The sequence below is a fragment of the Barbatula barbatula genome (genome assembly GCF_947034865.1).
Source record: "Barbatula barbatula genome assembly, chromosome: 25".
Taxonomy (NCBI): domain Eukaryota; kingdom Metazoa; phylum Chordata; class Actinopteri; order Cypriniformes; family Nemacheilidae; genus Barbatula; species Barbatula barbatula.
The window spans coordinates 16,262,364-16,277,318 of record NC_136788.1 but is presented as its reverse complement, the minus strand read 5'-3'; the positions used below and the strand labels follow the sequence as shown (position 1 = coordinate 16,277,318).

The 14,955-nt window shown below is 41.0% G+C and overlaps 1 protein-coding gene across 6 annotated transcripts in view; it reads right to left on the bottom strand.

The window, feature by feature from the left end:
* The window catches only part of nrcamb (neuronal cell adhesion molecule b), a 41,605-nt gene extending 30,204 nt beyond the window's left edge, over positions 1–11,401 (bottom strand). For 4 of the 6 annotated variants that reach the window (XM_079450575.1, XM_079450570.1, XM_079450572.1 and 1 more), the window contains exon 1: positions 11,281–11,382. The gene's annotated coding sequence lies outside the window, so the exon portion shown is untranslated. Of the gene's footprint in view, positions 1–1,390; positions 1,509–11,280 lie in introns of all 6 variants that reach the window. The other 2 variants (XM_079450578.1, XM_079450571.1) reach the window with 2 other exon arrangements.
* Between the last annotated feature and the right edge of the window lie 3,554 nt (positions 11,402–14,955).

Genomic DNA, 14,955 nt, shown 5'->3' with positions numbered 1-14,955 from the left:
GTTAAACGGCCCTCGACTCTGGACCAACAGAGACGGACGGACAAAAGCTTTAATGGTTTAACCTCCACTCAAATCAAGCAGATAGGCAAACAAACGTCAACTTCACATCTAGTTAGTAAACCAACATTAATTGAAGTTTCTATGTTAAATGGCATTGACAGGAGTCTCAGGGGCTAGTTAACCTCTATGTTTGTTTAAGGAGGTTCTGTGGTCAGTTCGACGCAGCTGGACATAGTCTGATGGCTGTTCTTTAAAAGCATCGGGTTTGTACATCACCCTCACCGGTGATACTCATCACTTAATAAAATGAATGCTGTAGAACGTTGAATCAACATTTCGACGCTGCTAGATAGTCTGAAAGCCATCAGAGAGAAATAACATTGTCTGTTCCTTACTTGACTATCAAGTAAGAGTCAACATTACTTTCTTTTCAGACATCAATCTCTCTTACAAGAACCACTAGTAGAGTTATTAAATGAAGTTCACCTCCCAGTATACGTGAACAACCATTTTAAACCACTGAATATCTTTTAATACCAGACTTGATGCAGACGCATTTCTTTAATCTCTCTGTTCATTGTGATATTCTGTCCGGACTCAAAAGAGTCTTTATATCCAGGAATGTTTTTCTGTTGCCCCCGTACTACCATTGATACCCTTATGCGCCAGCATTCCTCCTAAAGCCAAAAATCAGCACATTCTCAATAACTGTCCAGTGCAACCAATAATCACAATGCCTGTCAGAGTCGACCAATCATTAATAGACAGGAAGTACAATAAACCCCAAAGTCGTCCAATGGAAAGGTGGAAACACTTATCAACACACAAGAGTCCCAAAGCGGCCCACACAGCGACTGGAACACATAGATGGACGTTCTTTTCGTATGATAAACAGCCCGCAGTGTTCCCCGCTTTGTCATGCATTACTTCAGCGTCTGGTTTATGGCATGGTGCAAATGCATTGTCCTATCGAGACTTTGACCGTGACATAGAGCAGGGGGTGGTCCATTAAGCCAGTGCTGCACTGACCCAGACTGGCCCGACATTTACGCCCCAGAGTCTGAACAACAGAGCCGATGGCCTGTGATCTCAGCGGGCTGAGCATTCAACACCCAGAGAACCGAGCCCAAACACGACCGAGACCATCGCAAGCGTTCTGGGACAGCAGCCCGTAACACTGGCAGGGGTTATCACACAAGCAGAAAGTGGACAAAATACTGTATATTCGTTTTCTTTGAATGCGTCTGCCAAGAAACGGCATAAGTGCCAAGAATCTTTTTAATCTTAAAGTTCTCATTCAACATTATGTCAATAACATAGTGGCAGACGCTCTTATCTTATATTATTAAGAGCACTCGTAAGCTCTTATTATTATTTTAGAGGGACTTACCAGAGAATATCAGTGAATGTTCTGGTTAAGAGACTTTCCTGTAAGATTTCCTGTAGCTCAGTGGTAAGAGCATTAACAACGCAAGGTTGTGTGTTGGATCCCAGGGGATTGCAGATACCTATGTTAAATGTATAGGAAAATGCAATGTAAGTCACTTTGGATAAAAACGTCTGCCAAATGCATAAATGTTAATGAGACCCGGTCAAAGGTGTTGCCCTTCTGATTGATACTGGAAGACTTTAATGGCTGGAAATGGGGATGAAGGTGTTAAGCTGCTTAAATGTTTACGTGTAAACTAATTGAACAAACTATCGAGTTAACAACATTCTGCTACAGACATAATGATCCTTAAAGCGGCTGTGCTGAGGTCAGTCGGCAATTAGGGTTTTGATTGGTTGTCAATGTTTTAGCATTTATTAGCTGTGAATAAAACTATGAGCTGTGAGTTTAGATCAGAGTTCTGACATCACAACTAGGGATGTCAAATCCCGAATAAAAGTTTGTGTTTACATAAATATATGTCTGTGTCATTTTGTGTTTAAAAACTCATATACTCTACATACATGCATATATTAAAGTAAAATATTACAAATAAAAATATATAATTTACTATGATATAAATTACAGGTAAACATAAATAAATGTAAATGTTTTATATACAGTATAAACTGTGTATACACTTGACACAAGTATGTGTGTGTGTTTATTACACAAAATTAATATGTACAGTACACACACAGACATATATTATGTAAACACAAATTTTTATTCTGGATGTGATTAATAGCGATCATAATATCGCGAAAATTAATCATTTGACCTCACAACAGATTTCAGTGATTGATTCATACTGAGGTAAGCTGAAAATCCAGTCACATGACCCAGAAGCATCTCTTACAATGCGATGACATCAACATCTGAATCTTCACTGCTCTGAAACGATTTAAGAAAGAAGGATGTTCCAGTTTACTGGAGCGTTTCATCCCAAACATCCCCGACTCATCTCATTCATTCCCTGTTACCAGCTCTGAGCGTAGTCACTAACTAACAGCACAGCTGTCAAACTGCAGTTAGTTTGTTTTGATTTAAGAAATAATAAGTAAAAAAATAAAGCTAAATAACACAATAAAACACAATAATTTAAACATTTTCCAAGCTCTTCATATATATAAATATATATATATATATATACAGTATAAATGCATTATTTACTTAAATCATGCTGTTATTTCTTTATTGGAACAATGAAAAGTAAAGAATCTTTAATGTTTAATAACTAAATGCATTTACTAACAATAAATCAACCAAAACAAGTAGTACAGTTCTACGAACAAACTGTCCTCTGATTCGATTCATCAGAGACTTTCTTCCCAATAGAGCTAATGTTCATACAATTCTAACCGAATGCCACAACACAACTCGCCACCCACAAGACAATGTCACCATGACTACAGACATGCTTCTACATCACTATAAGAGGACCCTTGACACGCTGACATCATCAATGTCAGACACATATTTCACTGTCAGGAGAACAAGTGCGGCCCAGCGTGGCTGTGGGAGTCTACGGCAAGCGCTTAGTGACACATGCTACCATCTCTCTGTTCCTCACGAAACCTTTGGCCACCGCCAAATAAAAAACAGCCATTAACGTTCGCCACAGACTGCCCCCTATTGAGAGACCTTCGGAAATAACAGAAGCGCAGCAAAATGAACGGTTGATGTATGCGTTCATTTATTGCCCTTAAATTCACTGGCGACGTGGAGGCCTAAAGTCAAGCGCTGTAAAAATGCTACAAGTACAAAAGGTGAAAAACGTGTCAGAAATTCGACTGAAACGCTTTGTTGTGTTCAAACCTCACACGAGATCAAAAGCCTCTCTAGCTTTCCGATGCGTTTCTTTATTCTTATGCTAATGTCTCCATTGCTGGAAGGGAGAATTTGTAACTTGTGTTTTCAAAGGATTCCCCAGGAACCCTAATAACCGTTTCCTTTGTTTAAAACACAATATCATATAAATCCTTTATGTGTCAATGCATTTGTTTCTAGGCACGTAAATGTAAATACAGTGTTAAAATACTGCGCGCCTTTCATTCATAAACGACATCAAAGAACATGTCAGAGAGGAAAGCTCTTGATGTCGACGCTTTGATATATGTGCAGGTTGCCTTGGCGACGGTTAAATCTGAACCCTGTTGAAGGAAGTGGTGGGCTGGGGTAATACAGGGGGTCAAAAGTCTCTCAGCCAATCACAGGAACGTGTGGTCAAAGAGAACGGTTCAAGAACGAGCAGAAGGCCATAAAAGCACTTTTATAGCACATATTTCTACATGTAAAGTTAATAAGAGTTTAAAAATGTATGCAAAATATTTTTACCTTCACAAGTTCTGGCGTATCTTATTCTTAACGCCTCCAGACATTCTGCAGATGACGCTGGTGTTAGTTTATGTGCGTGTGTGAGGGTGGATGAGGTTTAGGAGGTGAAGATGGAGTTAAGATTTATCACAGAACCCTATCTGGGCTTCAGAAGACTCACAATCCCTGCAGGTTCAGCTGCGGGCGGACGACATTTAATTGGATTTTTTTCCACCATGGAGAATCCAATCGCAGACACCCCCTTTCAATTTCAGCAACCCCTGGTTTTAACCAGCACAGATAAACTCACGTTTAAACCCGCTCCCTAATTTCCAAATGATTAAATGTTGTGGACCGCAAGGATATTTTATATTCTCCAAGCAACTGTTATGGTGGATTCCCATGATACGTGGCAGTCGTGTCTGTCCAGATTATTTTCAAAGGGAAACATGCGATAAGTGGCAAACCGCGGGCCGTTCGTTGGCATGGTGGCCACGGGCAGGGCTGTTTGCGGCATGCGCAGCTGAAGATAAACACCAATAAACCCTATGGTAAATATGGTATATTTTGGTGAATGACAGCGGCAGACACATCAGCTTAAATGCAATTCCACCGCTGACCACGTACCGTGTGAATCCAGCATAACACACAACAATGGTTACAGCTGTGCCGCTGTGTCTAAATATATGAACTGGAAATGAAAATCACGAACTGTTAGCCGAGTGTAAAATGAGCCTGTACTTCCTGTACTGTCTGAGAAAACAGACCCAGCGTATTCAACACACAACAGCTTACGTTTCAGGTTAACAAAACCAGCCATCTCTAGTTACTCTGAAAGGGGTGTGGACGACCACAACCTTTTCACAAGCAAGATAATAGCAAATTGGATCTATAGTCTCTAGATCACTCTTCCTGTGGACCCCTATAGGGATTCCCAAGAGAAGATTAAGAGAGCCAAGAGAGGACAAACACTTTCCCTGTGCTCAGAGGGATTCCCTCATCACGGATAACCGGATCTAGAATGAGTTCACAATAAACACGAGCTCTGATCAGAACTTAAGTAAACAGGATTGGAATTGGGTGCTTATATAGGGATATACTGTATATAATATAATGACGAACCTGATTCGAACCTGGATAATTACCGTGAGCACCACAATTTGAGAGGCCGTTCACACGAAGACCGTTTTCAACTGAAAACTCAAACAAAATTATGTGTTTTGGCTGTCCATTTACACGGAAACAGCATTTTAGGTGACTGAAAATTCACATTTTTGAAAACGCAGCCTTTTTGTGTCCATGTAAACTGCACGATGGAACTTTCTGAAAAAGATGAATTCATGCGTATTACGCGCTCAGGAGTGCGAGTATTGCAAAACCAAAATGGCGGCTTCCCGTACTGTGAGCTCTCGCTGCTCGACTGTGTATTAACCTTTCCTCAGCAAGATGTGGATTTGTTGCACCAATAACTCCGGAGGAGACGCTCTATTTACATTCGCCAGAGCCAAACGCAAAGGAAAAACTTTTCCGTTTTTAATCGTGTAAATGTCGCCTGGAGGTTTAAGTTTTAGATCTGAATATACTGCTTCAATGATGTTACAGAATCTGACTACACGTCAAACCCCACTAGACAGCGAGAGCTAAACGGCGAGCTTAAGCCTAACACAAATGAGCAGAGAGGATCATGGGATTAATCTTTGTGGGTTGGTGGGATTCCTCAACCCTGCACATCCATCCTGCTTCATATGGACAGACTGTACAGAACAAATCAAACAATTGAAGTGACAGACGTTTTGTGATGATGAAATCAGAAAAGCTGATGGAGACGTAGACGTGTACGCTAATGCCAAAAACAATGTCTGATTACTTACAGCTGAGTGGACTTATTTTAAACAGGGGACAAAACCAAGCTTTATGTCTGAGATGTAATGTGAGGTTTAGCGTGACATTGTCTTCATCTTTACAGGTAATGTACTCATCTGACAACGCAAAGCTAACTCACGTCCTCATGTATGAAATCCACAACTATACAGCTTTCATTCAAAGCCCATTTTACTTCCAGTAAAACCTACTATAGTAAAACCGTCATTAATTTTGCAAAGGAAAGCTGTAATCAGTCCTTTATGTGTGATCCACACATTCTGCATTCTACACTTCTGATGCCATGTAAAGTTTGTGCAGCTGTCCCTGGATCAGTCTGAATCCTGAACGTGTCACAGCTGACAGACTGAATTAAGTTCCTGGTTTGTAGGACTAATACCTATTGTCCTCCTGCTCACTCTGGTTGGCCAGTTTAAATACCTTGGTCACGTGATCTCTCTCTCTATCTCTCTTCTGATTGACATTTCAAGGGTTTTTCATTTTTATACAATTCCAATGTGCTGATTTGAATGGGTTTCTGACCTCAATCCCCTAGAAGCATTTCCAAGCCGGGGAGAAGATTAGAGGTGGGAGATTATGATTTTAAGCAGCAATGGGACAACAAAATAACAAGCAGAGTATTTCATAGCATCATAGTCTTTTCTGTTCTATGAAATCTAGACATAAATGGCCTAAGAGCACACAATTTCAGAGCACACAATTTTAGCTGTGTTGTCAGTTTGACAAGGCTGTGGTTTGCCTCACTCGGACGTTTCAGCAGAATGATTTCTTTAGACATAAAAGCTGATTGGTCTCAGTGCTGCGGTGAAATAAAACGACTCAAAGACTCGATCTGTCCATCACCCACAGCAGAAAACAACACCACCAGCAGCCCAATGGATGAACACACAGTGAAACACAAGACACATCTGGAAACAAAAACTGTTCCCAAAACAGATCTGTGCTCGTTTTAACTCTATTTTGAGTAGCAGTTCCCTAAAGACCAGACTGTTCCACAATCAGATGCTTTGAGAGGGGATTGGGGATAAAATGCATGTTTTGTAAATGGGTTAAGCTGATTCCAGACCAGTATTATCTGGTGTGTGTGTGTGTGTACCCGCGTGAGCTTATGCAAATTTGAGGAGGATTTGGAGAATCTCAACTGAGCTTGTCCCTCTCTCTCTCTCTCTCTCTCTTTCTCTTTATCAGTGTTTCTCTGTTTCTGTGTGTGCGTGTGTGTCCCCCTCCTTTGTGTTGATTGACGGACGCATCAACACATCGAGTATTTTATCATAAAGTTTCTTTCTGTGCCAAGTCTGTCTAAAGCAGTAGTTCTCAAAAGTTTTCGTTGTACTTAGTGTAGAGTGCATCACCCCAAATAAAGACTTAAACGTACAATTTTAATTCAACCAAAAACACACTCAGTTATGTAATGCTGGAACATTGATATTTAGGTTGGTGGTGTTATGTTTGGTAGCAAAAAATCTATGACAAAGTCTATATTTCATAAAATGCCATCAAATCTGTGGGTCCCCTGGAGCCATCTTGGGGCCCCCCGGGGGCCACGACCCCCAGTTTGAGAACCACTGGTCTAAAGCACCAGTGAACACATCATCTCCTCTGCACTGGACACTTCTCCTGCCATCTAGCAACCAAAGGTCATGCGGAGTGCAGTAGCGCACGCTGGGAAACCCTGGAGAGAAAATTCCAGAGCTCCTTTTTTTGCTCAATTTAGGATGCCCCCTCCACACCCTTCCCACTTGAAGATAAAGACAAAGACAACGACCCCACGAAGAGAGACACACAAAACAGACAGTCTTTGTCCATCCCTGCTTCTTTCTTCAGCTTGAGCGCACACATTCTCGCACATGCTCACTAGCTTCTTCGCTTCTTCGCTCGTAAGACTGATGGTTTTACAAGCCCAACATTACAGAACCTGTCAACACACATTTCAAGAGTTGTACATGTATACACACAGCACACACTTAATCCAAAACATGCAATACATAGTATTGACTTTGCTTTAAAAGCTTGTACAGAATAATTTTTAAAACCAATAATTATAAATAAGCTGACTGTACATTGCAGCTCATAAACGGACATAAAAGTTTCCTAAAATGACACACACAAGACACAAAAGATATGTGATAATTCAAAAACACCCCGAGTCGGAAGTAAACACAGAAGTAATGCAAAAGAGCACCAAGCATTAATCACATTTATCACCAGCAAATAGAGCAGCGACAGCATCTAAACATGCGTTTTATCACAATCCGACAGGGACGACGCGCATGCATGGATGGGCTTTTCATTAAGAAACCCCATCACATTGATAATGAAGCCAAGGTCTGTATATTGTCATGTCTCATATCTCATTTGCAGTCATCTGGTTTCCTGTAGCTCAGTGGTTAGAGAATGAATAGAGCGCTAGCATTAGCAACGCCAAGGTCATGTGTTCAATCCCACATAGTCAGAAACAAATGAAAAGTACAATGCAATGTATGTCACTTTGGATAAAAGCATCTCCCAAATGCATACATGTAGATGTAAATATGCAGACGTGTGTGAAGTCATAACACCACACATAGCTATTAAAAGTAGCACATCAACCGCAGAGACACGCTTGTTTATGTTTTATCTTTCCCACAAAACATATACAGCCAGGGAGCGGCCCTCTGGTAAACCTTCAATGCTCGCTAAAATAATCATCCTTCTTCATAAACAATATATGATGAAAGGATTAGTGCCAATGAAGATTCGGTGAAGTTTCATTATATCAATAACAAGAAAAATGTTCACTGGATAGGGTACAGTCTGAGCTTCGTGTGTTATTAAGGTAACGCGTGTTTCCCATGTTGACAGTTTGTTTGCTCTCCACTGCTGTCTATCTATAGTCCTCATGTCCACCTACATGTTCTGTCTGTCAGGATATACTGAAATACAGCTGGAAGCTCAAATATCTTTTATATAGTCTATTAATGGTTATAAGGGGATCTGTAGAGGAACTGTAATGGTGTCTACTGCAATATGATGGATGCAATTGGCGGGGTGTTATCTGGCAGATTAATACTATTGGAATAATGCCCGAAACACACAACAAAAATACATTTGCCATGGATTTAATGGCAAAAGGCTAATGGTACATAATGATACTTAAATGGAAACCTTTATAATTTCTGTGACAGTTTCCATGTTTTTTTTTTTTATTTTCAGCAGGGTTTTATTACAGTAGGGTTTATTGGTGTTTTATTGGTCCCCATTCGCCAGATAACATCCCACCAATAGAACCCAACACCAGACCATTACAGTTTCCATTAAAACCAATACATCTCCTAGTACAACCTACAATCCCATTCAAAATGAGTAATGAGACAGTGATCATCAAAAGGACTAAAATATCAACACGTTGGCCGCCCTATACTCTATTTAAATGATTGTTTCTGACGGCTGGGATCAGGGTCCGCATTTGAGCTGTGCAGGTTTTACCAAACCCTCCCAGAGAGGCTCGAATCTACTTACGAGATTCTAGAGTGAGATTTGGTGACAAAAGTAGGCCAACTGCAGCGCTTTATAGTGCACATCATTCCACAGCTCACTAGAAAATGAACACGACGACACGCATTCAGACAATTCTTCAGACGACTCCAACATGACATCATAATGATTCAAACCATGCGTGTGTGTTATGAGTGACCAGCGGACGGCACGGGGCTGGATTTGCTTTGTGGCAGAATACCCAGCATGCCTCAGCAGCCCACAGGGTGAACTTAATGGCATTCACATTCAGATGCCCGAGTGGGTCTCCCTCCCACAGAAGGTTTCTTTCCCATGGGCTCAATGCCACCCTGACACCCGTGGCATACGCATCCCTGGATCACACACACGGGGCATCACAAACAAACATGTGTTTTTGGAACCCGTCTGAATCGTCTGTCACGTCGCTGTTTCTGGGACACTCGTAACGGTCCAACATTATTCCAGACTCAACACTGAAACACAAGCTCCACTTACTCAACGATTGGATGGAGCTGCTATTGTCCCATGTGAGTCTAACTCATCAGACAATAAGGCCGTCTCAGTCATTAGCATTGCATTAATTGGGAGATGTGACCCAGTACTGGAATGTGTGTGTGTCGCGTGTTTGGGGTGAGGAGGGTGTGTGTCGGTGGGTGAGGAGGGTGTGTGTCGGTGGGTGAGGAGGGTGTGTGTCGGTGGGTGAGGAGGGTGTGTGACGGTGGGTGAGGAGGGTGTGTGTCGGTGGGTGAGGAGGGTGTGTGACGGTGGGTGAGGAGGGTGTGTGTCGGTGGGTGAGGAGGGTGTGTGTCGGTGGGTGAGGAGGGTGTGTGTCGGTGGGTGAGGAGGGTGTGTGTCGGTGGGTGAGGAGGGTGTGTGTCGGTGGGTGAGGAGGGTGTGTGTCGGTGGGTGAGGAGGGTGTGTGTCGGTGGGTGAGGAGGGTGTGTGTCGGTGGGTGAGGAGGGTGTGTGTCGGTGGGTGAGGAGGGTGTGTGTCGGTGGGTGAGGAGGGTGTGTGTCGGTGGGTGAGGAGGGTGTGTGTCGGTGGGTGAGGAGGGTGTGTGTCGGTGGGTTTGTGTACAGATTTATCCTTTCAGCAATTATGTTGTTCAATTAACTTCACATAAAAATAGATTTATAGACAATCATTTCGATAATGCTTACGTGTCGGACTATTTTATTCTGAATTCTGGAATCTATAGAAAAATACTTTTGATACCTCGAATTTGAGATTTTGCGAGAAAGATTATAGGCCTAGATGTTCTTATAAATATAGAAAATTGTAATTATTTCATTTAAAAAATCCATCATTAAAATTACACGGAAGACATAGAAACGCGTCATTAACTCCGAAATAACAAATGACTCTTTCTGACAAATTAAAATAATCGCGATATAATCTGATTGAGAGCGCGCGCCCGAGCTGCACCTGCTCTCGTCACCTGAATAGAAAGACCTTTATATAAAAGTAATTTATGAATATCATCACTCAAAACAACAATCAAATTTCATTTCAGTACGCCACTTATTTTCAATAAACAAACGACAGTTTGGACACGACTCAGAAATGTCAAATTAAACGTCAACTCTCCAACGAAAGACTGATTATTACCTCATCATGGTTATATCAACCATCCCAAAAAAAAACGAGCAGGTCCTAAAGAGCAATTAAATATCACCTGGAATATCACATCCCCAATAAACGAGAGAAATGATCCTCTCCAAACATCACCTGGGACATCACATCCCCAATAAACGAGAGAAATGATCCTCTCCAAACATCACCTGGGACATCACATCCCCAATAAACGAGAGAAATGATCCTCTCCAAACATCACCTGGGACATCACATCCCCAATAAACGAGAGAAATGATCCTCTCCAAACATCACCTGGGACATCACATCCCCAATAAACGAGTGAACGTTACATCATCACCTGGAATATCACATCTCCAACAAACAGTGCACCCTAACTCAATAAATATCACATGAAATATCCAAAAGGTGTGAATATTACCTCACGAAATATCACATCTCACCTCATAAAGCGCGTCAAGTGCTTCTGAACGCATCAGTCTCGAGCGCGTTCGCGCTTCTTCACTTAAACTTACGAATTACGACATTCAAACTACAACATCGCGTCAAACGCGTGATCTACTTACCCAACGAAGCCCAGATCTGATTCCGGTCCGATCCGCGTGTCTCTGCTTCAGTCCGATCCTGTCAATGAGTCTAATCTCCAGAATATGCGCGCAGCTCTCGGGGACGCGTCGCTTGAAATGCGCCCGGCGCGGGGACGCGCAGCGTCTCACTGCAGCGACGCCTCCGGTGACCGGCAGCCGTTCATCTCGTATCGATTCGCATCAAAACACACATTTACCGCACAAAGCGACTAGAAAACAATTCATGTGGTGAAGATGGTAATCTGTCACATTAATGAAACCACTGCTGGAAATAAATAATGTGTTTTAATGGAAATATAATCGTGTCTTGTGTTGGGTTCTTACGGGTGAGATGCTGATGGATGGGAGCCAGCATTAAATACTGGAATGTACAAAACGACATAAATGAGTTTTTTCAAAGATCCTAAAGGTGTTTGCAATGGAAACCATTCGGGATTCGACTGACATTAAATGTTTAAATGTTGTTGAAATAATGTCAGTTTAGGAAAAAACATTAATTCAACGTCAAAACAACGTTGAACACCAAATGGTTGAAGTGGTGTTGTTAACTCACTACGGATTCAACATAGAAATATAAAAAGAAAATGTAGGTGTACTTCAAATAAACATTATTTTTACAACCATGACTATTAAACATTTTGTCTAATTCGCAGTTGTTTTAGTAGAGATATGAATGTCTTTTAAAGACGTAATCGCTGGAGGGTTTAACCTCTGATGTCCAATCCGAAGCAGCATTTAGGATGAGATGCAGAGTCACGGGACATTTTCAAGAACTCGGTTTGATATGATCCATGTATCCTGTGTGTGCGCACAGATGACCGTAAACATCCTCAAGGTTCCTTGTCCTTTGTTTAACATTTCTGTGACGAATGAGCGGGCCACACGTTCAGGTTCTGTTTTTAAACAAACATGAAAATAAGCAGATCACCGGAGAGGATGTGAAGGATTCTCTGCATTCTGAACATCCACTGTAAACCTGAACAACTTGGGAAAGCTCAAACTATTTGAGGTAAGCAGTTTGCAGTAACTTGATGTTCCCAAGTTAAAATAAACAGAACTATCAAGTGTTGAGTTTGTTGAACTCATGCATGTCAATTCCTTTTCCATTTTTCCAAGATAACTTTATTACGCCAACTATTAACAACCAGTCTTCACTGAGAGTGATGCGATGCAACACACACGACTGCTACCGCACATCCCACAACCTTACTACGAGCACCACACTTCTGAACCATGCTGACCCCTTAAACATTTTCTATGATAAATCTTTATCCTTTCTAAAAGTGCATAAAACAACACTTCATTACAAAATGTAAAGTCTCAAGCAAAGCATGCTGGGAACCGAAAATCCTTTCCAACAAATCGTGTTGACTTAACTTGTTTAAATGAAGTTAAATTAACTCAAAAGTAAGAATTAGTTACAGGAAGTACAATTTGTATATAAAATTAAGTAAACACTACTTAAACTGTTTAAGTAATTTAAACATTCGGGTTATTGGCAAACTGTATCATTACTCAATCTTGATAACTGAATAACAGCATCTTTATATCTGTGGTTCTGCTCTTCACTGATCACAGTTCAGCTTAGAGAAAAGACATCTTTCAGTCTCGTCTGTGTCACGCTACAAAGATGAAAAAGATCAAAGAAAACCAGAACTACAGGAACAGAGCGGAACACGGGCAACCAGAACGAGATAAGAGCAAGATTCCTGCAATCTCCTGCCGTTTTCCCCCAGCGCCCTTCAACTATTTTTCTCATTGCTGTGTGTCGATGTTCTTATAACCTGATCTCCATCGGTCCCCTGGGGTCCCAATCACTATGAACCGCAAGGGATCATGGGACTTGTGCCAGTACCCGCCTTGTAGCTGCGGTAATTGGACCGGTCTTTCATCACACACTGCCTGCAGCTCTCCTCATAATCACAATCCAATTAAACCCAAACATCAGCGTCTGAGAAAACGAGAGTCGAGATAATGCACGGCGTTTTACATCCGCTAAAGCAAATGTGAGACAGAATGAAGAGAAAAGTGAGATTTCATTTATTTACAGTCTCATCTCAAGGATTTATGCAAATGTGGTAAAACAAACAGTGTAAGAGTATCACTCCAGCACTGAGATCCAAACCCACGTCAGACTACGTATATGGCGGACTTCACGGGATGAATTACTGCTGCTATGACTAACAGACAATGTAAACAAACAGACTCAAGGTTAATGGCTGAGTTTAATAACTTAGACACAATCTAGAATGAACTACACGGTCACAACTGTTTTGTGCCTTCAACACTTCACATTTATTTGAATTAACTTAAGATTCTTTATTATCACACACGGCACTTACAATATCCCTTTTATTCAAGATTATGAAGGATGTCACTATATATGTAATGGACTGCTGCAGACAGTAAAGATTTTACCATCAGCAGAGATCTTCAATGCTGTTAGTACTCACAAAATCAATGTGGTCTCCACCAAACACGCCTGATGCTATGAAACTACAAACAAACACTCTCTCTCTCTCTCTCTCTCTCTCTCTCTCTCTCTCTGTACAGTGTTTAAGCCCATGCAGCAAACACACATTCACTATCTTCTTTCCGTGTCATCAATTTTCTTTTACACTGAACAATACAAACGCTATACAACACACATCTTGTGTTCGTTGTATTAGCCGATCACCTAAAGTACATATGTTCACTGTATGTAAACTATTCATTTATGTCCAAATCTGCATTACAAATCAGGATTTGTAGATGTGTAGGGGCTGTTCCAGTTCAGAGACCGTTGAATTTCAACAATGTGAAAGTCTAACAGCATGACAAGACCAGACTGTGATCAAAATTCATGTTATCACATACAAAATTGTAGTTGAACTTTTCCTAAATACAAACAGGCATATGATTGTTGTATTGCTTAAATAATCTGTATTTGTTTTCTTTGCGGTATTTGAGGTCTGAAAAATCCATCATCAAGATGTTATTTTCACCTGTTCACCTGTTTGTCCAGTTTTCATTTTCTTCAAATAAATGCAAATAGAAAAAATGTCATTTGACAATTGGGAGAAATATTGTTAGCAGTTCACAGTATGAAACACAAATGATCTTTTACATAAACGCATATCTACAAATAGAAAATAGTTATGAAATGGTCTCTTCATTTTGTCCCGCCGATGTATGTACCATTTCCTCTCTGTGCCTGTGTGTGACATCATCTTTGATACACAGTTCAGAGGTCACAAAATCGAGCAGCACATGATGCTACAATGTTGTGGGTGGTTGCTAGGGTATTGTAATGCAGATGCTATTGCTAAGGACTTCTGAGTATCTTAGGACATTGCAAGGCTGTAGTGGGTGGTGAGAGTCCATCCTGAGTATCTGAAGAAAAACCCTCTTCATCAAGGGTCACTTTGACACATGCTGGACGGCTGTGAGATGTGACCCATGTTCAGGCCCTATCAGTGCTGTTAAGCCAGAACACTGGTACAAAAACATAAGATTTGGCTAAAAGCCATGGACGTACAGTGAAGGATGTGAGTCACATCTAGAGGCCATCAATGTCGTTTTAAGACAGAAATAAACAAGACACACAAAGATAATTTCAGAACAATGAAAGATAAACATTTCATGTTTTAATATATAAATATCTCAAATAAAACG